The sequence below is a fragment of the Macaca mulatta genome, chromosome 5 (genome assembly GCF_049350105.2).
Source record: "Macaca mulatta isolate MMU2019108-1 chromosome 5, T2T-MMU8v2.0, whole genome shotgun sequence".
Taxonomy (NCBI): Eukaryota; Metazoa; Chordata; class Mammalia; order Primates; family Cercopithecidae; genus Macaca; species Macaca mulatta.
Window position 1 is genome coordinate 48,618,880 of NC_133410.1, and position 26,395 is coordinate 48,645,274.

Consider the following 26,395-nt stretch of genomic DNA (forward strand, 5'->3'; position numbering starts at 1 on the left):
TTGTATACAGCCAAAGGAAATATCCTCCGATAAAAAAGAGAAAGAATGTTTCTGAGAAACTTTTTTGTGATCTGCGAATTCATCTCACCGAGTTACAGCTTTCCGCTCAAGAAGCCATTTGCTAAGGCTGTTCTTGTGGAATTTGCATAGTGATATTTGGAAGCCCATGCATGGCTATGGTAAAACAGAAAATATCCTCAGATAAAAACTGGAAAGAAGCTTTCTGAGAAACGGCTTTGTGATCTGTGAATACATCTCACAGAGTTACAGCTTTCCCTCAAGAAGCCATTCACTAAGACTGTTCTTGTGGAATTTTGCAAAGTGATATTTGGAAGCCAATGGAGGGCTAAGGGGAAAAAGAAAATATCCTCAGATAAAAACTGGAAAGAAGCTCTCTGAGAAACTACTTTGTGATGTGTGACTTCCACTCACTGAATTACAGCTGTATTTCGTATAGCTATTTGCTAGCCTTATTTCTGTGGAATCTGAGAACTGATATTTTGGAAACCTTTGAAGACTATAGGGCCAAAGGAAATATCCTCTCGATAAAAAAGAGAAAGAATTTTTCTGAGAAACTTCTTTGTGATGTGTGAATTCATCTCACAGAGTTACAGCTTTCCCCTCAAGAAGCCGTTCGCTAAGACTGTTCTTGTGGAATTTGCAAATGATATTTGGAAGCCCAAGGAAGGCTAAAGTGAAAAAGAAAATATCCTCAGATAAAAACTGGAAAGAAGTTTTCTCAGAAACTGCTTTGGGATGTTTGACTTTCACAGACTGAGTTACAGCAGTATTTCGTGGAGCTGTTTGCTAGCCCTTTTTCTGTGGTATCTGAGAAGAGATATTTCATATTCCTTTGAAGACTATAGGGCCAAAGGAAATATCCTCCGATAAAAAAGAGAAGGAAGCTTTCTCAGAAAGTGCTTTGTGATCTGTGAATTCATCCCATAGAGTTACATCTTTCCACTCAGCAAACCATTCAGTAAGAGTGTTCTTGTGGAATTTGCAAAGTGATATGTGGAAGCCCGTGTTCGGCAACGGTGAGAAAGAAAATATTCTCAGATGAAAATTGGAAAGAGGATTTCTGAGAAAATGCTTTGGGATGCGTGACTTCCACTCACAGAGTTACAGCTGTCTTTCGTGGAGCTGTTTGATAGCCTTATTTCTGTGGAATCTGAGAACTGGTATTTTGGAACCCTAGGAAGACTATATTGCCAAAGGAAATATCCTCCAATAAAAAAGAGAAAGAAGCCTTCTGAGAAACTTCTTTGTGATCTGTGAATTCATCTCACAGAGTTACATCTTTCTCTTCAAGAAGCCATTCGCAAGGACTGTTCTTGTGGAATTTGCAAAGTGATATTTAGAAGCCCATGGACGGCTACGGTGAGAAAGTAAATATCCTCAGATGAAAACTGGAAAGAGGCTTTCTGAGAAACTGCTTCGTGATGTGTGACTTCCACTCACTGAGTTACCACTGTATTTCATGGAGCTGTTTGCTAGCCTTGTTTCTGTGGAATCTGAGAACTGATATTTGGGATCACATGGAAGACTATAGGTCCAAGGGAAATATCCTCCGTTAAAAAAGAGAAAGAAGCTTTCTGAGAAACTTTTTTTGTGATCTGTGAATTCATCTCACAGAGTTACAGCTTTCCCCTCAAGAAGCCATTCGCTAAGACTGTTCTTGTGGAATTTTAAAAGTGATATTTGGAAGCCCATGGAGGTCTATGGTGAAAAAGAAAATATTCTCAGATAAAAACTGGAAAGAAGCTTTCTGAGAAACTGCTTTGTGATCTGCGAATTCATCTCATAGAGTTACAGCTTTCCCCTAAAGAAGCTGTTCACTAAGAATGTTCTTGTGGAATTTGCAAACAGATAATTGGAAGCCCATGGAGGGCTAGGGTGAAAATGAAAATATCCTCAGATAATGACTGGAAAGAAGCTTTTTGAGAAACTGCTTTGTGATGTGTGACTTCCACTCACTGAGTTACAGTTGTATTTCATGGAGCTGTTTGCTAGCCCTATTTTTGTGCAATCTGAGAACTGATATTTAGGAACCCTTGGAAGACTATAGGGCCAAAGGAAATATCTTCAGCTAAAAAAGAAAAAGACAATTTCTGAGAAACTTCTTTGTGATCTGTGAATTCATCTCACAGAATTAAAGCTTTCCCCTCAAGAAGCCGTTTGCAAAGGATATACTTGTGGAATTTGGCAAGTGATATTTGGAAACCCATGCCGGGCTATGGTGAAAAAGACAATATCCTCAGATAAAAACCGGAAAGAAGCTTTCTGAGAAACTGCTTTGTGATCTGTGAATTCATCTCACAGAGTTACAGTTTTCCCCTCAAGAAGCTGTTCGCTAAGACTGTTCTTGTGGAATTTGCAAAGTGAGATTTGGAAGCCCACGGAGGTCTATGGTGAAAAAGAAAATATCCACAGATAAAAACTGTAAAGAAGTTTTCTGAGAAACTGATTTGTGATGTGTGATTTCCACTTACTGAGTTACAGCTGTATTGCGTGGAGCTGTTTTCTAGCCCTATCTGTGAAATCTGAGAACTGCTATTTCGGAACACGTGGAAGACTACAGGGCCGAAGGAAATATAATCTGATAAAAAAGAGAAAGAAGGTTCTGAGAAACATCTTTGTGATCTGTGAATTTAACTCTCAGAGTTACAGCTTTCCCCTGAAGAAGCCGTTTGCTAAGGCTACTCTTGTGGAATATACAAAGTGATATTTGGAAGCCCATAGAGGGCTACGGTGAAAAAGAAAATATCCTGAGATAAAAACTGGAAATAAGCTTTCTGAGAAACTGCTTTGTGATCTGTGAATTCATCTCACAGAGTTACAGTTTTCCCCTAAAGAAGCCATTCAGTACGATTGTTAATGTGGAACTTGCAAATTGATATTTGGAAGCCCATGGAGGGCTATGGTGAATAAGAAAATATCCTCAGATAAAAAGTGGAAAGAAGCTTTCAGAGAAACTACTTTGTGATGTGTCACTTCAACTCACTGAGTTACAGCTGCATATCGTGGAGCTGTTTGCTAGCGTTATTTTCTGGAATCTGAGAAGTGATATTTCGGAACCCTTCGAAGACTATGGGGCCAAAGGAAATATCCTCTGATAAAAAAGAGAAAGAAGGTTTCTGAGAAACTTCTTTGTGATCTGAATTCATCTGAGAGAGTTACAGCTTTCCTCTGAAGAAGCCATTCGCTAAGGCTGTTCTTGTGGAATTTGCAAAGTGATATTTGGAAGCCCATGGAGGGCTATGGGGAAAAGGAAAATATCCTCAGATAAAAGCTGGAAAGAAGCTTTCTGAGAAACTGCTTTGTGATCTCTGAATTCATCCCACAGAGTTACAATTTTCCCCTCAAGAAGCCTTTCACTAAGACTGTTCTTGTGGAATTTGCAAAGTGATATTTGAAAGCCCATCTAGGGCTACGGTAAAAAAAAAAAAAATCGTCAGATAAAAACTGTAAAGAAGCTTTCTTAGAAACTGTTTTGTGATGTGTGACTGCCACTCACTGAGTTACACCTGAATTTCTTGGAGCTGTTTGCTAGCCTTATTTCTGTGGAATCTGAGAACTGATATTACAGGTCCCTTTGGAGACTATAGGGCCATAGGAAATATCCTCTGATAAAAAAGAGAAAGAAGCTTTCCGAGAAACTCCTTTGTGATCTTTGAATTCATCTCACAGAGTTACAGCTTTCCCCTCAAGAAGCCGTTCGCTAAGACTGTTCTTGTGGAATTTGCAAAGTGATATTTGGAAGCCCATGGAGGGCTATGGTGAAAATTAAAACATTCTCAGATAAAAACTGGAAAGAAGCTTTCTGAGAAACTGCTTTGCGATGTCTGACTTCCACTCCTTGTGTTATATCAGTATTTCGTGGAGTTGTTTGCTAGCCTTATTTCTGTGGAATCCGAGAACTGATCTCTTGATCCCTTTGAAGACTATATGGCCAATGGATATATCCTCTAATAAAAAGAACAAGAAGCATTCTGAGAAACTTTTTGTGATCTGTGAATTCATCTCACAGAGTTACAGCTTTCTCCTCTAGAAACCATTTGCTAAGACTGTTCTTGTGGAATTTGCAAAGTGATATTTTGAAGCCCATGGAGGGCTATGGTAAAAAATAAAATATCCACAGTTTAAAACTGGAAAGAAGCTTTTTAAGAAACTGCTTATTGATCTGTGAATTCATCTCAGAGAGTTACAACTTTCCCCTCAAGAAGCCGTTCCCTAAGGCTGTTCTTGTGGAATTTGCAAAGTGATATTTGGAAGCCCTGGAGGGCTATGGTGAAAAAGAAAATATCCTCAGAAAAAGACTGGAAAGAAGCTTTCTGAGAAGCTGCTTTGTGACCTGTGAATTCATCTCACAGAGTTACAGCTTTCCCCTCTGCAAGTCGTTCGCTAAGACTGTCTTGTGGAATTTGCAAACTGACATTTGGAAGCCCATGGAGGGCTATGGTGAAAAAGAAAATATCCTGAGATAAAAACCTGAAAGAAATTTTCTGAGAAACTGCTTTTTGATGTGTGACTTCCACTCACTGAATTACAGCTGTGTTTCGTGGAGCTGTTTGCTAGCCCTATTTCTGTGGAATCTGAGAACTGATATTTCGGAACCCTTGGAAGACTATAGGGACAAAGGAAATATCCTCCGGTAAAGAAGAGCAAGAAGCATTCTGAGAAACTTTTTTGTGATCTGTGAGTTCATCTCACAGAGTTACAACTTTCCCCGCAAGAAGCCTTTTGCTAAGACTGTTCTTGTGGAATTTGCAAAGTTTCATTTGGAAGCCCATGGTGGGCTACGGTGAAAAAGAAAATATCCTCAGATTAAAACTGGAAAGAAGCTTTCTGAGAAACTGCTTTGTGAACTGTGAATTTATCTCACAGAGTTAAATCTTTCCCCTCAAGAAGCCGTTCGCTAAGACTGTTCTTGTGGAATTTGCAAACTGATATTTGGAAGCCCATGGAGGGCAAAGGGGAAAAAGAAAATATCCTCAGATAAAATCTGGAAAGAAGCTTTCTGAGAAACTGCTTTGTGATGTGTGACTTCCACTCACAGAGTTACAGATGTATTTCTTGGAGCTGTTTGCTAGCCTTATTACTGTGGAATCTGAGAACTGATATTTCCGATCCCTTTGAAGGCTATAGGGCCAAAGGAAATATCCTCCGATAAAAATGAGAAAGAAGCTTTCTGAAAACTTCTTTGCGATCTGTGAATTCATCTCACAGAGTTACAACTTTTCCCTGAAGAAGCCTTTTGCAAAGACTGTTCTTGTGGAATTTGCAAATTTACATTTGGAAGCCCATGGAGGGCAACAGTGAAAAAGAATATATCCCCAGATAAAAACTGGAGAGAATCATTCTGAGAAACTGCTTTGTGATGTGTGACTTCCACTCACTGAGTTACAGCTGTGTTTCGGGCAGCTGTTTGCTAGTCTTATTTTTGTGGAATCTGAGAACTGATATTTCGGATCCCTTTGAAGACTATAGGGCAAAAGTAAATATCCTCTGATAAAAAGGAGAAAGAAGTTTTCTGAGAAACTTCTTTGTGATCTGTGAATTCATCTCACAGAGTTACAACTTTCCCCCTAAGAAGCCTTTTGCTAAGACTGTTCTTGTGAAATTTACAAAGTGATAATTGGAATCCAATGGAGGGCTCAGGTGGAAAAGAAAATAACCTCAGATAAAAACTGGAAAAAAGCTTTCTGAGAAACTGCTTTGTGATCTCTGCATTCATCTCACAGAATTACAGCTTTCCCCTTGAGAATCCATTCGCTGAGACAGTTCTTGTGAAATTTGCAAAGTGATAATTGGAAGCCCATTGAGGGAAATGGTGAAAAAGAAAATATTCTTAGATAAAAACAGGAAGGAAGCTTTCAGAGAAACTGCTTCATGATCTGTGAATTCATCTCACAGAGTTACAGCTTTCCCCTCAAGAAGCCGGTCGCTAAGAGTGTTCTTGTGGAATTTGCAAAATGATAATTGGATGCTCATGGAGGGCTATGGTGAAAAAGAGAATATCTTCAGATAAAAACTGGAAAAAAGCTTTCTGAGAAAGTGCTCTATGATGTGAGACTTCCACTCACTGAGTTACAGCTGTATTTCGTGCAACTATTTGCTAGGTTATTTTCTGTGGAATCTGAGAACCGATATTTCGGATCCCTTTGAATGCTAAAGGGCCAAAGGAAATATCCTACAATAAAAAGGAGAAAGAAGATTTCTGTGAAACTTCTTTGTGATCTGTGAATTCATCTCACAGAGTTACAGCTTTCCCCTCAAGAAGCCTTTCGCTAAGACAGTTATTGTGGAATTGGCAAAGTGATATTTGGAAGCCCATAGAGGGCTATGGTGAAAAAGGAAATATCCTCAGAGGAAATCTGGAGAGAAGCTTTCTGAGAAACTGCTTAGTGTTCTGTTAATTCATCTCACAGAGTTACATCTGTATTTCGTGGATCTCTTTGCTCGCCTTATTTCTGTGGAATCTGAGAACTGATATTTCCTAACCCTTGGAAGACTATACGGCCAAAGGAAATATCCTCCCATAAAAAATAGAAAGAAGCTTTCTGAGAAACTTTTTTGTGATCAATGAATTCATCTCACAGAGTTACAGCTTTCCCCTCAAGAAGCTGTTCGCTAAGACTGTTGTTGTGAATTTGCAAAGTGATATTTGGAAGCCCATGGAAGGCTATGTTGAAAAAGAAAATATCCTCAGATAAAAACTGGAAAGAAGTTTTCTGAGAAACTGTTTTGTGATCTGTGAATTCATCTCACAGAGTTACAGCTTTCCCCTCAGGAAGCCGTTCGCTAAGACTGTTCTTGTGGAATTTGCAAACTGATATAAGGAAGCCCATGGAGGGCTATGGTGAAAATGAAAATATCCTCAGATAAAAACTGGAAAGAAGCCTTCTGAGAAACTGCTATGTGATGTGTGACTTCCACTCACTGAGTTACAGCTGTATTTCATAGAGCTGTTTGCTAGCCGTACTTCTGTTAAATCTGAGAACTGATATTTCGGAACCCTTTGAAGACTATAGGGCCAAAGGAAATGTCCTCCGATAAAAATGAGAAAGAAGCTTTCTGAGGAACTTCTTTGTGATCTGTGAATTCATCACACAGAGTTACAGCTTTCCTCTGAAGAAGACGTTCGCTACGACTGTTCTTGTGGAATTTGCAAACTGATATTTAGATGCCATGGAGGGCTATAGTGAAAAGGAAAATATCCTGAGATAAACCTGCAAAGAAGCTTTCTGAGAAAGTGCTTTGTCATGTGTGACTTCCACACACTGAGTTACAGCAGTATTTCGTGTAACTGTTTGCTAGCTTTATTTCTGTGGAATCTAAGAAGTGATATTTCAGGTCCCTTTGAAGACTGTAGGGCCAAAGGAAATATGCTCCAATAAAAAAAAGCAAGAAGCATTCGGAGAAACTCTTTTGTGATCTGTGAATTCATCTCACAGAGTTACAGCTTTCCCCTCAAGAAGCCCTTCGCTAAGACTGTTCTTGTGAAATTTGCAAAGTTACATTGGGAAGCCCATGGAGGGCTATGGTGAAAAAGAAAATATCCTCAGATAAAAACGGAAAGGAAGCTTTCTGAGAAACTGCTTTGTGATCTGTGAATTCATCTCACACAGTTACATCTTTCCCCTCAACAAATCGTTCACTAAGACTGTTCTTCTGGAATTTGCAAACTGATATTTCGAAGCCCATGGAGTACTATGGTGATAATGAAAATATCCTCAGATAAAAACTGGAATGAACCTTTCTGAGAAACTTCTTTGTGAACTGTGTATTCATCTCACAGAGTTACAGTTTTCCCCTCAAGAAGCCGTTCGCTAAGAATGTTCTTGTGAAATTTGAAAAGTGATATTTGGAAGCCCAAGGAGGGCTATGGTGAAAAATAAAATATCCTCTGATAAAAACTGGAAAGAAGCTTCGTGAGAAACTGATTTGTGATGTGTGACTTCCACTCACTGAGTTACAGCTGTATTTCGTGGAGCTGTTTGCCAGCCTTATTACTGTGGAATCTGAGAACTGATATTTCGGATCCCTTGGAAGACTATAGGGCCAAAGGAAATATCCTCCGGTAAAGAAGAGCGAGAAGCATTCTGAGAAACTTTTTTTTGTGATCTGTGAGTTCATCTCACAGAGTTACAGCTTTCCCCGCAAGAAGTCGTTTGCTAAGACTGTTCTTGTGCAACTTGCAAAGTGATATTTGGAAACAAATGGAGGGCTACGTTGAAAGAGAAAATATCCTGAGATAAAAAGTGGAAAGATGCTTTCCGAAAAACTGATTTGTTATGTGTGACTTCCACTTACTTAGTTATAGCTGTATTTGTGTAGCTGTTTCCAGCCTTATTTCTGTGGAATCTGACAACTGATATTTCGGATCCCTTTGAAGACTATAGAGTCAAAGGAAATATCCTCCGATAAAAATGAGAAAGAAGCTTTCTGAGAAACCTGTTTGTGATCTGTGCATTCATCTCACAGACTTACAGCTTTCCACTGAAGAAGCCTTTTGCTAAGACTGTTTTTGTTGAATTTGCAAAGTTACATTTGGAAGATCAAGGAGGGCTACGGTGAAAAGGAAAATATCCTCAGATAAAAAGAGAAAGGAAGCTTTTTGAGAAACTGCTTTGTGATCTGTGAATTCATCTCACAGAGTTACAACTTTCCCCTCAGCAAGGCATTCACTTAGACTGTTCATGTGGAATTTGCAAAGTGATATTTGGAAGCCCCTGAAGGACTGTGATGAAAAAGAAAATATCCTCAGATAAAAACTGGACAGAAGCTTTCTGAGAAACTGCTTTGTAATGTGTGACTTCCACTCACTGAGTTACAGCTGTATTTCGAGGAGCAGTTTGCTAGCATTACTTCTGTGGAATCTGAGAACTGATATTTGGGGTCACTTGAAGACTACAGGGCCAAAGGAAATATCCTCTGAAAAAAATGAGAAAGAAGCTTTCTGAGAAACTTTTTTGTGATCTGTGAATTCATCTGACAGAGTGACAGCTTTTCCCTTAAGAAGCCTTTCGTTAAGACTGTTCTTGTGGAATTTGCAAAGTGATATTTGGAAGCCCATGGAGGGCTATTCTGAAAAGAAAATATCCTCAGATAAAAACTGGAAAGAAGGTTTCTGAGAAACTGCTTTGTGATCTGTGAATTCATCTCACAGAGTTACAGCTTTCCCCTCAAGAAGCCGTTCGAAAAGGCTGTTCTTGTGGAATTTGCAAAGTGATATTTGGAAGCCCTTAGAGGGCTATGGTGAAAAAGATAATATCCTCAGATTAAAACCTGAAAGAAGCTTTCTGAGAAACTGCTTTGTGATGTGTGACTTCCACTCACTGAGTTACAGCTGTATTTCGTGAAGTTGTTTTCTAGCCTCATTTCTGTGGAATCTGAGAACAGATATTTCGGATCCCTTTGAAGACTATAGGGCCAAAGGAAATATCCTCCGAAAAAATTGAGAAAGAACCTTTCTGAGAAACTTCTTTGTGATCTGTGAATTCATCTCACAGAGATACAGCTTTCCCCTTAAGAAGCCTTTCACTAAGACTGTTCTTGTGGAATATGCAAAGTGATATTTGGAAGCCCATGGAGGTCTATGGTGAAAAAGAATATATCCTCAGATAAAAACTGTAAAGAAGCTTTCTGAGAAACTGCTTTGTGATGTGTGACTTCCACTCACTGAGTTACAGCTGTATTTCGTGGAACTGTTTGTTAGCCTTATTTCTGTGGTATCTGACAACTGATATTTCGGATTCCTATGAAGACTATAGGGACAATGGAAATATCCTCCGATAAAAATGACAAAGAAGCTTTCTGAGAAAGTACTCTGTGATCTGTGAATTCATCTCACAGAGTTACAGCTTTCCTGTCAAGAAGCATTTCGCTAAGACTGGTCTTGTGGAATGTGCAAAGTGTATTTCAAAGCCCATAGAGGGCTATGGGGAGAAAGAAAATATCCTCAGATAAAAACTGGAAAGAAGCTTTCTGAGAAACTGCTCTGTGATGTCTGACTTCCACTCACTGAGTTACAGCTGTATTTCATGGAGATGTTTGCTAGCCTTATTTCTGTGGAATCTGAGACCTGATATTTCGGATCCCTTTGAAGACTATAGGGACAAAGGAAATATCCTCCGTAAAAAATGAGAAAGAAGCTTTCTTAGAAGCTTCTTTGTTATCTGTGAAATCAACTCACAGAGTTAGTGAAAAAGAAAATATCCTCAGATAAAAACTGGAAAAAAGCTTTCTGAGAAACTGCTTTGTGATCTGTGAATTCTTCTCACAGAATTACAGCTTGCCTCTGAAGAAGCATTTCGCTAAGATGGTGCTAGTGGACTGTGCAACCTGTATTTGGACCCCCATAGAGGGCTATGGGGAAAAAGAAAATATACTCTGATAGAAACTGGAAACAAGTTTTCTGAGAAACTGCTTTGTGTTCTGTAAATTCATCTCACAGAGTTACAGCTTTCCCCTAAAGAAGCCGTTCACTAAGACTGTTTTTGTGGAATTTGCAAAGTGATATTTGGAAGCCCAAAGAGGGCTAGGGTGAAAAAGAAAATATTCTCAGATAAAAACTGGAAAGAAGCTTTCTGAGAAACTGCTTTGAGATCTGTGAATTCACTCACTGCGTTACAGCTGTATTTCGTGGAGCCGTTTTCTAGCCTTATTTCTGTGGAATCTGAGAACTGATATTTCGTATCCCTTTGAAGACTATAGGGCCAAAGGAAATATCCTCCGATAAAAATGACTAAGAAGCTTTCTGAGAAACTTCTTTGTGATCTGTGAATTGAACTCACGGAGTTACAGCTTTCCCCTCAAGAAGCCTTTCGCTAAGACTGTTCTTGTGGAATTTGCAAAGTGATATTTGGAAGCCCAAGGAGGGCTATGATGAAAAAGAAAATATCCTCAGATAAATACTGGAAAGAAGCTTTCTGACAAACTGCTTTGTGTTCTGTTAATTTATCTCACAGAGTTACAGCTTTCCCCTCAAGAAGCCGTTCGCTAAAACTGTTCTTGTGGAATTTGTAAAGTGATATTTGGAAGCCCTTACAAGGCTGTGGTGAAAAAGAAAACATCCTCAGATAAAAACTGGAAAGAAGCGTTTTGAGAAACTGCTTTGTGTTCTGTTAATTCATCTCACAGAATTACAGCTTTCTCCACAAGAAGGCGTTCGCTAAGACTATTCTTGTGGAATTTGCAAAGAGATATTTGGAAGCCCACAGAGGGCTATGGTGAAAAAGAAAATATCCTCTGATAAAAACTGGAAAGAAGCTTTCGGAGAAACTGTTTTGTGTTCTGTTAATTCATCTCACAGAGTTACAGCTTTCCCCTCAAGAAGCCGTTCGCTAAGACGATTCTTGTGGAATTTGCAAAGTGATATTTGGAAGCCCATAGAGGGCTATGGTGAAAAAGGTAATATCCTCAGATTAAAACCTGGAAGAAGCTTTCTGAGAAACTGCTTTGTGATGTGTGACTTCCACTCACTGAGTTACAGCTGTATTTCGTGGAGCTGTTTACTAGCCTCATTTCTGTGAAATCTGAGCACTGATATTTCGGATCCCTTTGAAGACTATAGGGACAAAGGATATATCGTCGGAAAAAAATGAGAAAGAAGCTTTCTGAGAAACTTCTTTGTGATCTGTGAATTCATCTCACAGAGTTACAGCTTTCCCCTCAAGAAGTCTTTCGCTAAGACTGTTCCTGTGGAATTTGCAAGGTGATATTTGGAAACCCATGGAAGGCTATGGAGAAAAATAAAATATCCTCAGAATAAAACTGGAAAGAAACTTTCTGAGAAACTGCTTTGTGTTCTACTAATTCATCTCACAGAGTTTCAGCTTTCCCCCCAAAAGGAGCCATTCGCTACGACTCTTCTTGTGGAATTTGTAAAGTGATATTTGGAAGCCCATAGAGTGCTATGGTGAAAAAGAAAATATCCTCAGATGAAAACTGGAAAGAAGCTCTCTGAGAAACTGCTTTGTGATGTGTGACTTACACACACTGAGTTACAGCTGTATTTCATGGAGCAGTTTGTGAGCCTTATTTCTGTGGAATCTGAGAACTGATATTTCGGATCCTTTTGAAGTCTATAAGGCCAAAGGAAATATCCTCCAAAAAAAATGAGAAAGAAGCTTTCTGAGAAACTTCTTTGTGATCTGTGAATTCATTTCACACAATTACAGCTTTGCCTTCAATAAGCCCTTTGCTAAGACTGTCCTTGGGGAATTGGCAAAGTGATATTTGGAAGCCCATGGAGGGCTATGGTGAAAAAGAAAACATCCTCAGATAAAAACCAGAAAAAAGCTTTCAGAGAAACTGTTTTGTGTTCTGTTAATTCATCTCACAGAGTTACAGCTTTCCACTCAAGAAGCAGTTCGCTAAGACTGTTTTTTGTGGAATTTGCAAAGTGATATTTGAAAGCCCCTAGAGGTCTGTGGTGTAAAAGAAAATATCCTTAGATAAAAAGTGGAAAGAAGCTTTCTGAGAAACTGCTTTGTTTTCTGTGAATTCATGTCACAGTGTTACAGCTTTCCCCTCAAGAAGCCGTTCGCTAACACTGTTCTTGTGGAATTTGCAAAGGGATATTTGGAAGCCCATAGAGTGCAATGGTGAAAAAGAAAAAATCGTCAGATAAAAACAGGAAAGAAGCTTTCTGAGAAACTGCTTTGTGTTCCATAAATTCATCTCAGAGAGCTACAGCTTTCCCCTCAAGAAGCCGTTCGCTAAGACTGTTCTTTTGGAATTTGCAAAGTGATATTTGGATGCACATGGAGGACTATGGTGAAAAAGAAAATAGCCTCAGATAAAATCTGGAAAGAAGCTTTTTGAGAAACTGCTTTGTGATGTGTGACTTCCACTCACTGAGTTACAGCTGTATTTGCTGAAGCTGTTTGCTAGCCTTATTTCTGTGGAATCTGAGAACTGATATTTCAGATCCCTTTGAAGTCTATAGGGCCAGAGGAAATATCCTCCAATAAAAAAGAGCAGGAAGAATTCTGAGAAACCTTTTGTGATCTGTGAATTCATCTCACAGAGTTACAGCTTTCCCCTAAAGAATCCGTTCGCTAAGACTGGTCTTACGGAATTTGCAAAGTGATATTTGGAAGCCCATGGAGGGCAACGGTGAAAAAGAAAATATCCTCAGATAAAAACTGGAAAGAAGCTTTCTGAGAAAGTGCTTTGTGATGTGTGACTTCCACTCACTGAGTTACAGCTGTATATCCTGGAGCTGTTAGCTAGCTTTCTTTCTGTGGAATCTGAGAGCTGATATTTCGGATCCCTTTGAAGACTATAGGGCCAAACGAAATATCCTGCGATACAAATGAAAATGAAGCTTTCTGAGAAACCTCTTTGTGCTCTGTTAATTCATCTCACAGAGAAAGAGCATTCCCCTCAAGAAGCCTTTCTGAAAGAGTGTTCTTGTGGAATTTGCAAAGTGATATTTGGAAGTCCTTGGATGGCTTTGGTGAAAATGAAAATATCCTCAGATAAAAACTGGAAAGAAGCTTTCGGAGAAACTGCTTTGTGTTCTGTTAATTCGTCTCACAGAGTTACAGCTTTCCCCTCAAGAAGCCGTTCGCTAAGGCTGTTCTTGTAGAATTTGCAAAGTGATATTTAGAAGCCCATAGAGGGCTAAGGTATAAAAGAAAATATCCACAGATAAAAACTGGAAAGAAGCTTTCTGAGAAACTGCATTATGATGTGTGACTTCCACACACTGAGTTTCAGTTTTGCCCTCAAGAATCCGTTCGCTAAGACTGTTCTTGTGGAATTTGCAAAGTGATATTTGGAGGCCTATGGAGGGCTATGGAGAAAAAGAAAATATCTTCAGATAAAAACTGGGAAGAAGTTTTCTGAGAAACTGCTATGTGTTCTGTTAATTCATCTCACAGAGTTATAGCTTTCCCCTCATGAAGCCGTTGGCTACGACAATTCTTGTGGAATTTGCAAAGTGATTTTGGAAGCCCATAGAGAGCTATGTTGAAAAAGAAAATTTCCGCAGATAGAAACTGGAAAGAAGCTTACTAAGAAACTGCTTTGTGATGTGTGACTTCCACTCACTGTGTTACAGCTGTATTTCATGGAGCTGTTTGCTAGCCTCATTTCTGTGGAACCTGAGAACTGATATTTCGGATCCCTTTGAAGACTATAGGGCTAAAGGAAATATTCTCCGAAAAAAATGAGAAAGAGGCTTTCTGAGAAACTTCTTTGTGGTCTGTGAATTCATCTCACAGGGTTACAGCTTTCCCCTCAAGAAGCCTTTCGTTAAGATTGTTCTTGTGGAATTTGCAAAGTAATATTTGGAAGCCCATGGAGGGCTATGGTGTAAAATAAAATATCCTCATTTAAAAACTGGAAAGAAGCTATCTGAGAAACTTCTTTGTTATCTGTGATTTCATCTCACAGAGTTACAGCTTTCCCCCAAGAAGCCGTTCGCTAAGACTGTTCTTGTGGAATTTGCAAAGTGATATTTGGAAGCCCATGGAGGGCTATGGTGAAAAAGGACATATAATCAGATAAAAACCGGAAAGAGGCTTTCAGAGAAACTTCTATGTGTTGTGTGACTTCCACTGACTGAGTTACAGCTGTATTTCATGGAGGTGTTTGCTAGCCTTATTTCTGTGGAATCTAAGAACTGATATTTCAGATCCATTTGTATACTATAGGGACAAAGGAAATATCGTCGGACAAAAATGAGAAAGAGCTTTCTGAAAAACTTCTTTGTGATCTGTGAATTCATCTCTCAGAGTTACAGCTTTCCCCTCAAGAAGCCTTTTGCAAAGACTGTTCTTGTGGAATTTGCAAAGTGATATTTGGAAACTCATGGAGCGCTATGGTGAAAAAGAAAATATCCATACATAAAAACTGGAAAGAAGCTTTCTGAGAAACTGCTTTTTGTTCTGTGAATTCATCTCACAGAGTTACAGCTTTCCCCTCAAGAAGCCGGTCGTTAAGACTGTTCTTGTGGAATTTGCAAAGTGATATTTGGCCGTCTATGGAGGGCTATGGTGAAAAAGAAAACATCCTCAGATAAAAACTGGAAAGAAGCTTTCTGAGAAACTGCTTTGTGACGTGTGACTTCTACTTACTGAGTTGCAGCTTTCCCTTCAAGAAGCCGTTCACTAAGACTGTTCTTGTGGAATTCGCAAAGTGATATTTGGAAGCCCTTAGAGGTCTATGGTGAAAAAGAAAATATCCTCAGATAAAAACTGAAAAGTAGCTTTCTGAGAAACTGCTTTGTGATGTGTGACTTTCACTCACTGAGCTACAGCTGTATTTCGTTGAGCTGTTTGCTAGACTTATTTCTGTGGAATCTGTGAACTGATATTTCGGAACTCTTTGAAGACTATTGGGCCAAAGGAAATATCCTCCTATAAAAATGACAAAGAAGCTTTCTGAGAAACTTCTTTGTGATCTGTGAATTCATCTCACAGAGTTACAGCTTTCCACTCAAGAAGCCTTTCGCTAATACTGTTCTTGTGGAATTTGCAAAATGATATTTGGAAGCCCATTGTGGGTTATGGTGAAATAGAAAATATTCTGAGATAAAAACTAGAAAGAAGCTTTCTGTGAAACTGCTTTGTGTTCTGTTTATTCATCTCACAGAGTTACAGCTTTCCCCTCAAGAAGCCGTGCGCTAAGACTGTTCTTGTGGGATTTGCAAAGTGATATTTGAAATCCCGTAGAGGACTATTGTGAAAAAGAAAATATCCTCAGATAAAAACTGGAAAGAAGCTTTCTGGGAAACTGCTTTTGATGTTTGAGTTCCACTCACTGAATTACAGCTGTATTTCATGGAGCTGTTTGCCAGCCTTATTTCTGTGGAATCTGAAAACTGATATTTTGGAACACTTTGAAGACTACAGGGCCAAAGGAAATATCCTCCGATAAAAATGAGAATGAATCTTTCTGAGAAACTTCTTTGTGATCTGTGAATTCATCTCACAGAGTTCCATCTTTCCGCTCAAGAAGCCGTTCTTTAACACCGTTCTTGTGGAATTTGCAAAGTTATATTGGGTAGCCTATGGAGGGCTAAGGTGAAAAAGAAAATATCCTCAGATAAAAACTGGAAAGAAGCTTTCTGGGAAACTGCTTTGTGACGTCTGACTTGCACTCACTGAGTTACAGCTTTCCCTTCAATAAGCCTTTCGCTAAGACTGTTCTTGTGGAAATTGCACAATGATATTTGGAAGCCCATGGAGGGCTATGGGGATAAAGAAAATATCCTCAGATAAAAACTGGAAAGAAGCTTTCGGAGAAACTGCTTTGTGTTCTGTGAATTCATCTCAGAGAATTACACCATTCTCATCAAGAATCCGTTCGCTAAGACTGTTCTTGTGGAATTTGCAAAGTGATATTTAGAAGCCCAAAGAGGGCAATGGTGAAAAAGAAAATATCCTCAGATAAAAACTGGAAAGAAGCTTTCTGAGAAACTGCTTTGTGATGTGTGACTTCCACTCACTGAGTTACAGCTGTATATCATGGAGCTGTTTGCTAGCCTTATTTAGGTGGAGTGTGAGAACTGATATTTCCGATCCCTTGGATGTCTGTCTATAGGGCCAAAGGAAATATCCTCCAATAGAAATGAGAAAGAAGCTTTCTGAGAAACTTCTTTGTGATCTGTGAATTCATCTCACAGAGTTACAGCTCTCCCCTCAAGAAGCCGTTCGCTAAGACTGTTCTTGTGAAATTTGCAGATTGATATTTGGGAGCCCATAGAGGGCTATGATGAAAAAGAAAATATCCTCAGGTAAAAACTGGAAAGAAACTTTCTGAAAAACTGCTTTGTGTTTTGTTCATTAATCCTCAGAGTTACAGCTTTCCCTTCAAGAAGCTGATCGCTAAGACTGTACTTGTGGAATTTGCAAAGTGATATTTGGAAGCCCATAGAGGGCTATGGTGAAAAAGTAAATATCCTCAGACAAAAACTGGGAAAAAGCTTTCTGAGAAACTCCTTTGTGATGTGTGACTTCCATTCACAGAGTTACAGCTGTATATCGTGGAGCTATTTGCTAGCCTTATTTCTGTGGAATCTGAGAACTGATATTTCGGACCCCTTTGAAGACTATAGTGCCAAAGGTAATATCCTCCGATAAAAAAGAGAAAGAAGCTTTCTGAGAAACTTCTTTGTGTTCTGTGAAATCATCTCACAGAGTTACAGGTTTCCCCTCAAGAAGCCTTTCGCTAAGACTGATTTTGTGGAATTTGCAAAGTGATATTTGGAAGCCAATGGAGGGATATGGAGAAAAATAGAAATACCTCTAATAAAAATTGGAAAGAAGCTTTCTGAGAAACTGCTTAGTGTTCTGTTAATTAATCTCACAGAGTTGCAGCTTTCCCTTCAAGAAGCTGTTCGCTAAGACTGTTCTTGTGGAATTTGCAAAGTGATATTTATAGCCCATGGAGGGCTAAGGTGAAAAAGAAAATATCCTCAGATAAAAACTAGAAAGAAGCTTTCTGAGAAACTGCTTAGTGTTCTGTTAATTCATCTCACAGAGTTACAGCTTTCCCCTCAAGAAGTCGTTCGCTAAGTCTGTTCTTGTGGAATTTGCAAAGTGATATTTGATAGCTCATCGAGGGTTATCGTGAAAAAGAAAATATCCTCAGAGAAAAACTGGAGAGAAGCTTTCTGAGAAACTGCTTTGTGATGTGTGACTTCCACTCACTGAGTTACAGCTGTATTTCGTGGAGCTGCTTGCTAGCCTTATTACTGAAGAATCTTAGAACTGATGTTTCGGATCCCTTGGAAGGCTATATGGCCAAAGGAAATACGCTCTGATAGATAGAGAAAAAAGGTTACTGAGAAACTTCTTTGGGACCGGTGAATTCATCTCACAGAGTTACAGCTTTCCCCTGAAGAAGTCTTTTGCTAATACTGTTCTTGTGGAATTTGCAAAGTGATATTTGGAAGCCCATGGAGGGCTATGGTGAAAAAGAAAATATCCTCAGATGAAAACTGGAGAGAAGCTTTCTGAGAAACTGCTTTGTGATGTGTGACTTCCACTCACTGAGTTACAGCTGTGTTTCGTGGAGCTGTTTGATAGCCTTATTCTGTGGAATCTGAGAACGGATATTTCGGATCCCTTTGAAGACTATAGGGACAAAGGAAATATCCTCCGATAAAAAAGAGAAAGAAGCTTTCTGAGAAACTTCTTTGTGTTCTGTGAAATCATCTCACAGAGTTACAGCTTTCCCCTAAAGAAGCCTTTCGCTAAGACTGTTCTTGTGGAATTTGCAAAGTGATATTTGGAAGCCTATGGAGGGCTATGGTGAAAAAGAAAATATCCTCAGATAAAAACTGGAAAGAAGCTTTCTGAGAAACTGCTTAGTGTTCTGTTGAATCATCTCACAGAGTTACTTCTTCCCCCTCAAGAAGCCGTTCGCTAAGACTGTTCTTGTGGAATTTGCAAAGTGATATTTGAAAGCCCATACAGGGCTATGGTGAAAAAGAAAATATCCTCAGAGAAAAACTGGAAAGAGGTTTTCTGAGAAACTGCTTTGTGATGTGTCACTTCCACTTACAGAGTTACAGCTGTATTTCGTGCAGCTGTTTGCTAGCCTTATTTCTGTGGAATCTGAGAACTGATATTTCGGATCCCTTTGAAGACTATAGGACCAAAGGAAATATCCTCCGTTAAAAAAGGGACAGAAGGTTTCTGAGAAACTTCTTTGTGTTCTGTGAAATCATCTCACAGAGTTACAGCTTTCCCCTCAAGAAGCCGTTCGCCAAGACTGTTCTTGTGGAATTTGCAAAGTGATATTTGGAAGCCCATGGAGGGCTGCGGAAAAAGCAAATATCCTCTGATAAAAACTGGAAAGAGGCTTTCTGAGAAACTGCTTTGTGTTCTGTGAATTCATCTCAAAGAGTTACAGCTTTCCCCTCAAGAAGCCGTTCGCTAAGACTGTTCATGTGCAATTTGAAAAGTGATATTTGGAAGCCCATAGACGGCTATGGTGAAAAAGAAAATATCCTCAGATAAAAACTGGAAAGAAGCTTTCTGAGAAACTGCTTTGTGATGTGTGACTTCCACTCACTGAGTTACAGCTGTATTTCGTGGAGCTGTTTGCTAGTCTTTTTTCTGTGGAATCTGAGAACTGATATTTCGGATCCCTTGGAGGACTATAGTGCCAAAGGAAATATCCTCCGATAGAAATGAGAAAGAAGCTTTCTGAGAAACTTCTTTATGATCTGTGAATTCATCTCACAGAGTTACAGCTTTCCCCTCAAGAAGCCGTTCGCTAATATTGTTCTTGAGGAATTTGCAAATTGATATTTGGAAGCCCATGGAGGGCTATGGGGAAAAAGAAAATATCCTCACATAAAAACTGGAAGGATGCTTTCTGAGAAACTGGTTTGTGTTCTGTGAATTCGTTTCACAGAGTTACAGCTTTCCCCTCAAGAAGCGTTTTGCTAAGACTGTGCTTGGGGAATGTGCAAAGTCATATTTGGAAGACAATGGAGGGCTATGGGGAAAAAGAAAATATCCTCAGATAAAAACTGGAAAGAAGCTTTCTGAGAACCTGCTTTGCGTTCTGTGAATTCATCTCACAGAGTTACAGCTTTCCCCTCAAGAAGCCGTTCGCTAAGACTGTTCTTGTGGAATTTGCAAAGTGATATTTGGAAGCCCATAGAGGGCTATGGTGAAAAAGAAAATATCCTCAGATAAAACTGGAAAGAAGCTTTCTGAGAAACTGCTTTGTGATGTGTGACTTCCTCTCACTGAGTTACAGCTGTATTTCCTGAAGCTGTTGGCTAGCCTTATTTCTGTGGAATCTGAGAACTGATATTTCTGATCCCTTTGAAGACTATAGGGCCAAAGTAAATATCATCCGATAATAAAGAGAAAGAAGCTTTCTGAGAAACTTCCTTGTGATCTGTGAATTCATCTCACAGAGTTACAGCTTTCCCCTCAAGAAGCCTTTCGCTAAGACTTTTCTTGTGGAATTTGCAAAGTGATATTTGGAAGCCCAAGGAGGGCTATGGGAAAAAAGAATATATCCTTAGGTAAAAACTGGAAGGAAGCTTTCTGAGAAACTGCTTTGTGAGGTGTGACTTCCACTCACTGAGTTACAGCTGTATTTCGTGGAGCTGTTTGCTAGCCTTATTTATGTGAAATATGAGAAATGATATTTCGGATCCCTTTTAAGACTATAGGACCAAAGGAAATATCCTCCGATAGAAATGAGGAAGAAGCTGTCTGAGAAACTACTTTGTGATCTGTGAATTCATCTCACAGAGTTACATACAAATCATCTAACTTTCAGATTTTCTACTCATGTTTCTGTGTCCAAAAGTTTTGGAAGATTCATATAATTATATAGATAAGTAAGGTTATAACTCATATTTATGAAACAAAAAAACAAATATTCAACTAGAGGGTTTGTTCATTTACAAAAAAATTCCTGGAGAGAAAGGAAAGTACCTGAGGTGACTAGATACTCAGTAGATTAATGGGCAATTTTTATGTTTTTCCTAAATTAATTTTCCCATTAGTCCTGCAAGGTAGGGTTGTTGCATCATTTTATGTAAAATGTAGCTCAGAAAGTTTGAGAAATAATGAAGTTAGGGTTTTCCCCATTGCCCTAGTGCTTCTCAAACTAATCCCCACAATGTCCTGATGGCAGAGGAGAGAGAACATGGACCTAAGGTCTAGGGTCCCAACTGCTCTTGCCCTTGTACTATCACTAACACCCTTGTCACATCCACATGCAACCTAGGTTACCTCCTACAAGGACAACACCAGACCCTCCAGGCACACTGCGTCCAGACACACACAAGCCATGTCACAACTCTGGGATTCTGACTTCTCAACTCCTTCTGCCCTATGCTTACTTCATTACCTTAAACCCCTTACTCCTCCCCAAAACCCAATTTAAATGTCATCTCCTGAGTAAATCCTTCAGCCTGTTTAGACACCTACAGAGAATGACCTACACAACATTTTGCTCATACATGAGTAAGAATATTAACTACTTTTATTGTGATTTATTTATGTCCTACTGTGTCACTAGACTTGGAGCTCTCTGAAAGCAGAGAGCTACCTGGTTCATTCTGATATTTCTAGTACCTAGCATGGTTCCTGGGAAAAGATAGATTTTCTATGTATATTTGTTGAACAAAGTGCTAGCAGGTAAAGTAGAAAACCTTGTAGCCATTGGGTTGTTTGAATGCAAATATGCTTCCAAAATATTTCTAGGTAGAGAATGAGAAAATAGCTAAAAGTAGTGTGTTCTCATTATTCTTTGAAACATTCTTTCTACAATCTTGCTTTTTCAAAACTGTTTATCATTGATTAAAGGGCTGGCTAGGAAAATTTTACATAGCTGAAACTATGACAAATTACTAATTAGTACCATCCAAATTAATAAGATATGGGTGTTTCTAAAGGGAAAACAAACAATAAGAACTGGAATGCCCCCTAAATAGCTGCTTGCTTTTAATAATCAGAAAATCAGATTTGACTACCTTATTTAATATTTGTATCTTAGTTCTATATCTTACACAAAAATCCTAATGTCGTGAAAATAAATTTTTATAAAGAGTTTTGAAAGTAGATGTTTTTAAAATTTCAAACCTCAGAGAATATCTCATACAAAGTTTTAGGAAAACATACCAAGTAAAACTTCTCTTAAAAGAAAGAAAGAAATAGGCATCACTGTCCTCTTTTTACTCATTCATCTCTGCTAGCCTTAGGGAAATATACATTTACGTGGAAATTGCACATTTTCAAAAACTACAAAGCAATGACAAGATAACAAGATGAAAAACTTTTCTCCTCTACCAAAATCAAAGGCAGCTGAGTTCCTATTCTTCCCTTATTTTGTGTAGCTGAGATTGTTGCTCTAATAATTTCAACAATAATAACATGAGTAATAGGTTACAAGAGGTGATATTCTTTATGGAGTTCGGTTTTTTTTTTTTTATGGGGTTGTCCCCACCCCAAGAGCAGCAAATAATCCCCTGACTATTCCTAAAACAATTGCAGTTGATGGACCAGTCCACACGTGCCACAGAGGGCTCCAGCAGGATGGGCGGCCTTCGTGCGTCCCACAGGGCCGCTTTTATGACAGTTTGTCCAAACATTAAAAAAAAAGCAACTACCACAGCAACAAGATTCACAGAAAAAGAGGCAAGCTAGGCATGACAATACTTACTGATTCCTGAGTGTGTGTGGTTGAAAGTTGTAGCCACGAATCTTGGCAGAAGGGCTCCTTTGAGGGCAATGTGAAAGGTCAACGTTTTTGGCATAAACTAACAAAACACAAAGAAGGGGAAAAAAAGAAAAAGCAGCCCCCGTGGGGTTAATTATAGCAGAAATATCATCCAGTCTGGAGCTTATAGAACTATAAACCCACCTGCTGATTCTCCTTTCTTCTCCTTCCGTGGGATGGGAAGGCAGCCAATCAGAAGCAGTTATACATCCCACCCACCTCGCCGCTAATCCGTTGCAGGTTGGCAAGAGAAAGCTAAAACAAGATAAGTGCCTCCATCCTCTCCTGCCTTTCCAATCAGGGTTAATACTGATCGTTATTTGGTCACTGGCTAGTCCAGCTGCAGTGATTGCTACCTCCTCCTCCTCTCTCATATTTGCATTTGAATTGCCTTCATCCTAACACTAAAATGGCTCAAAGCTTGTTTTGCCTGACCTTATGGAGATAACATGCACTTCTCCATAATCAGTCAGTATCTACCATCTGTGTCTTCCTTGAACGATGCCTGGATAATGTTCACTTCTCCCAACAGATGCTCTGAGAATGATCAGGCTTTTTCTCTTCTGTAAGCATGAATTCTTATAATATATACATGTAACATGCATACATATGTCTATGTGTGTATGCATATATGTATGCAGTCTGATTATATTGCTTCATCTTGGATAATTTCAAGCTGCTTGGTTGGTGATCATTTGGCTTTAAACACTTTTATAAATAGCATAGTCTCATTTTGACTAAAGATGAGAATTTTAGTTCCATCTGTATAGGAAGCTCTTAAATTGCAGCATATTTATATGGTGAGACTTGGTAGCTGGGAATGTCAAACTGTAGGCTTTACTAACAAATGTGATTTGCCAAGTACTCTCATAATATTTGAAACACTAAATTAGGCACTTCTTGCAGCCAGAAAAAATGGCAGCTCTTTCCCTTATTGGGTTTATATTCTAACAAATATCACCATCTGCTATTTATTCTTCTTATTTTGAACATGGTATCACAGAGACACAACAAGTTTAAATGAATCTGTAAGATTCTATAGTTAACATACTCCATCCAGGGAACTGGAAAATCTTTAGAAGTTATTTTTCTTAATTCACTTTTACTGAAAAATATTCTCTCACTCATATTGGATTAAGAGTTTAGACCCTGAAGGCAGACTGTCTGAATTCAGATCTTACCTACCTCTACCAGTTGGTGATTGTAGAACTCAAGCACCCTACTGAACCAATTTCTCCATCCACAAGGTGAAAATAACAGCCATACCTATTCTTCAGAATTGTGGTTAAGGGTTAAATGAATGAATATACATAAAGATCCAGGTCTACAATAAATTCCATGTCAGCATGAATCCTTACCCATGGGCTGTGACACTCCCCAAAAGGCACATGCTTAAGCCCAATGTTCAAGTCTATATGGCCACCATTTCTGTATTCTTATACACATTTTCAATGAAAATCACAAGTCTAATATAAATGTGAGTACACCCACATTTGCTGAGTAACCACTGTGTGTCTTCAACTTCTCCAATATTGTTAGTTGCCTTTTCATCTTTTCATCTTTCACGTCTTCCTTACCAACATAATCTTGTTTTTTACCGTGGAGTTATCAGTATGTCCAGCTAAAAGAAAGAAAACACATTTCCCAGACTTTTATTCAGATGGGGGATTCATGTGATACAGTTTTGGCCAATGAGATATCAATGGGAGTTTTTGGTTGAGATTCCTGAGAAATCTCCTTGAAAGGAAGCAAATTCTACTAACATGTGGAGTTTGCTTTTGCTCTTCTCTTTCTTCCTGCCTGCAGAGTGAATGTGATAGCAGGAGCCCCAGCAGCCACCAGGTGACCATAGGAAAAGAAAGACTCCGGGGATGGCTGAACGAAGGGGTGATGAGAGCCGGGGTCATGTCTGCGTAGCCCTGGACTAACTCTCTTCCAACTGACTTCTCATTAGGAAGTAAAAGATAAACCATTATCCTACCTGAACTGCTCTTATTTGGGTTTTCTATACATACAGCCAAACTCAGTCCCTAATATAAGTGGGCATCATCGTCCCCACTCACAGATAAAGTTAAGGAACTCCTGTAATGACACAGCCTGGAGACGGCAGAACTGGATTTGGAACTAAAGCAGTTTGGGCCCAGAGCTAACATGCTAAATTATACACTACAAGCCTCTTTAAAAAGTACAAACAAGATTAGATTTAGGAACCAGAAATTGACTTTTTCTCCTATCTATGCACTCCCTTTCCTTGATCCACCATTCATTCCTTTGGACAACTAACCGCATTTAGTGTACTCAGTATCAAGCACACTGCACCAGGTGCTGGAGATGTTACACTGACAAGCCAGACTAGATCCCTGCCTCATACAGCTTGTACCTGTTGGGGTATAGATGAGAACATAGACCATTACAATATTATAAGCACAATCATGTGGGTGGTACAAGGTTCCATGGGAAACAAAGGAGGAGTTCTAGTCCAGTCGGTTTTCTCTCCCTCCCCAAAAATATAGTGACTAATTGTCCAGATGTGCAGAAAAAAAAAATCAGAAAAAGTGAGCTGCTCTACTTAAATAGTCTCATAGACTATTTTCTCCTGAAGGAGAGGGGAGCCAGCTAGAAAATTTTCCTTACACCTTCTCGACATGACACAAGACTCCTCAGCCTTTTTTCACATTTCATATGCAATCACTCTTACAATTGTTCTTACTCTTGACATAACAGAGGTGAGAAATATTTCCCAATTCTCCAACAAGTGGCATTAAAAGGGCTGTTACTCTGCTATGGTTAGTCACGCCCATGTCTCTCCACAAGCTGTGTTACTGTCTGCCTTCAGAAGCTGTCTCTTCAGTCTATGTTGTAATAAGGCTATCACCACTCTGCTTGCCTTTGTTCACTTCCATCCCTCCTGGATAGAATGGCAATTGGAAAGGAACAATGAGGATCCTCCTTTTAGATCTTCTGCAGCAGATTCACATAAAATAATTTCCTTCTCTATTTCACAAAGCCCAAACCTTTCTTCTGACGCCACCTTGGGCTTCATCGATGAATCATATACCTAATGTATAAAGACCCCCTTTTGTTAAGCACTGCATCAGGAAATCGAGTAAGATAAGACTACTCTCTCTTGTTCTCAACCCCCATGTCCCTCTCTCTCAATAGAGCAATATACCCCATAAGATTCTAAAAAGGAAAGGCAGAATGAGATTGTTAAAACCTCTACTGCATTTTGATCCTATTTTACCTGGTTATCTATTTATCATTTGCCTTCTGAGTATGAAATACAGAAGCATCATGCTGCTCAGGGGAACATCAAGCCGTACTTTGGTGGTTTCTACCATTGACAGGCACCAACATGGAATCACTTTATAAACGTAAAAGCAAAGAAAATATTCAGGTAATAGATACAGCACAAATAAGAACAAAAACAAGCAAATGTTTTACTTTATTTATTTTATTTTAATTGTCCTTAGTGGCTTAAAAGCATGGCACAGACTATGTTTTTTGCATGAATAGTGACCCCTTTTGTCTTCCAAATTTTTACAATAACAGAATTCTATGCCTATCTCACTTCTTAACACATTATCCCTGGTTATACCATTTGTCACCATAATTATGTGACTTGAAGGACAATAATCTGGTGAAACAAGGACTTTGGGTTTTCATTGTAAACTCATGACTTCTTATATGACCTTGTAGGAATTATCCAAGCTCCACAGTCTCATCATTAGAATAGCAGTGACAATAACCTACCTCAGAGGTATATATGAAAACAGGCAGATTTTTTTTCAAATGGTGATAAGACACTTTTCACAAACAAAGGACTTTGAAGCTGAGTTATCATTCTCGGACTTGTGCTGTATTTCCAATTACGGGATGAAGTCATTCACTGATTAATCATTACTAAAGCTGCAGTCTGTTCCTATGAAGTGCAGCCACAGGGCAGAAGAGTGTCAAGATGAAATATGCATTGAAATATCACTCTCACAACTTTGGATTACAAAAGGGGCTATTGGTTCTTTTCATTATCACAGAAAACTTCTGAGCTCTTTGTGTCTTCATAGAAAACTGAACACAGGGAAGCTTGATGGAGGGGAATCAAGGATGAAAACACTGATTCCCATAATTTATTCTTGCCATGCTTAAGAAGAATCAGAAATAAACATGGAACTGAGGCTGC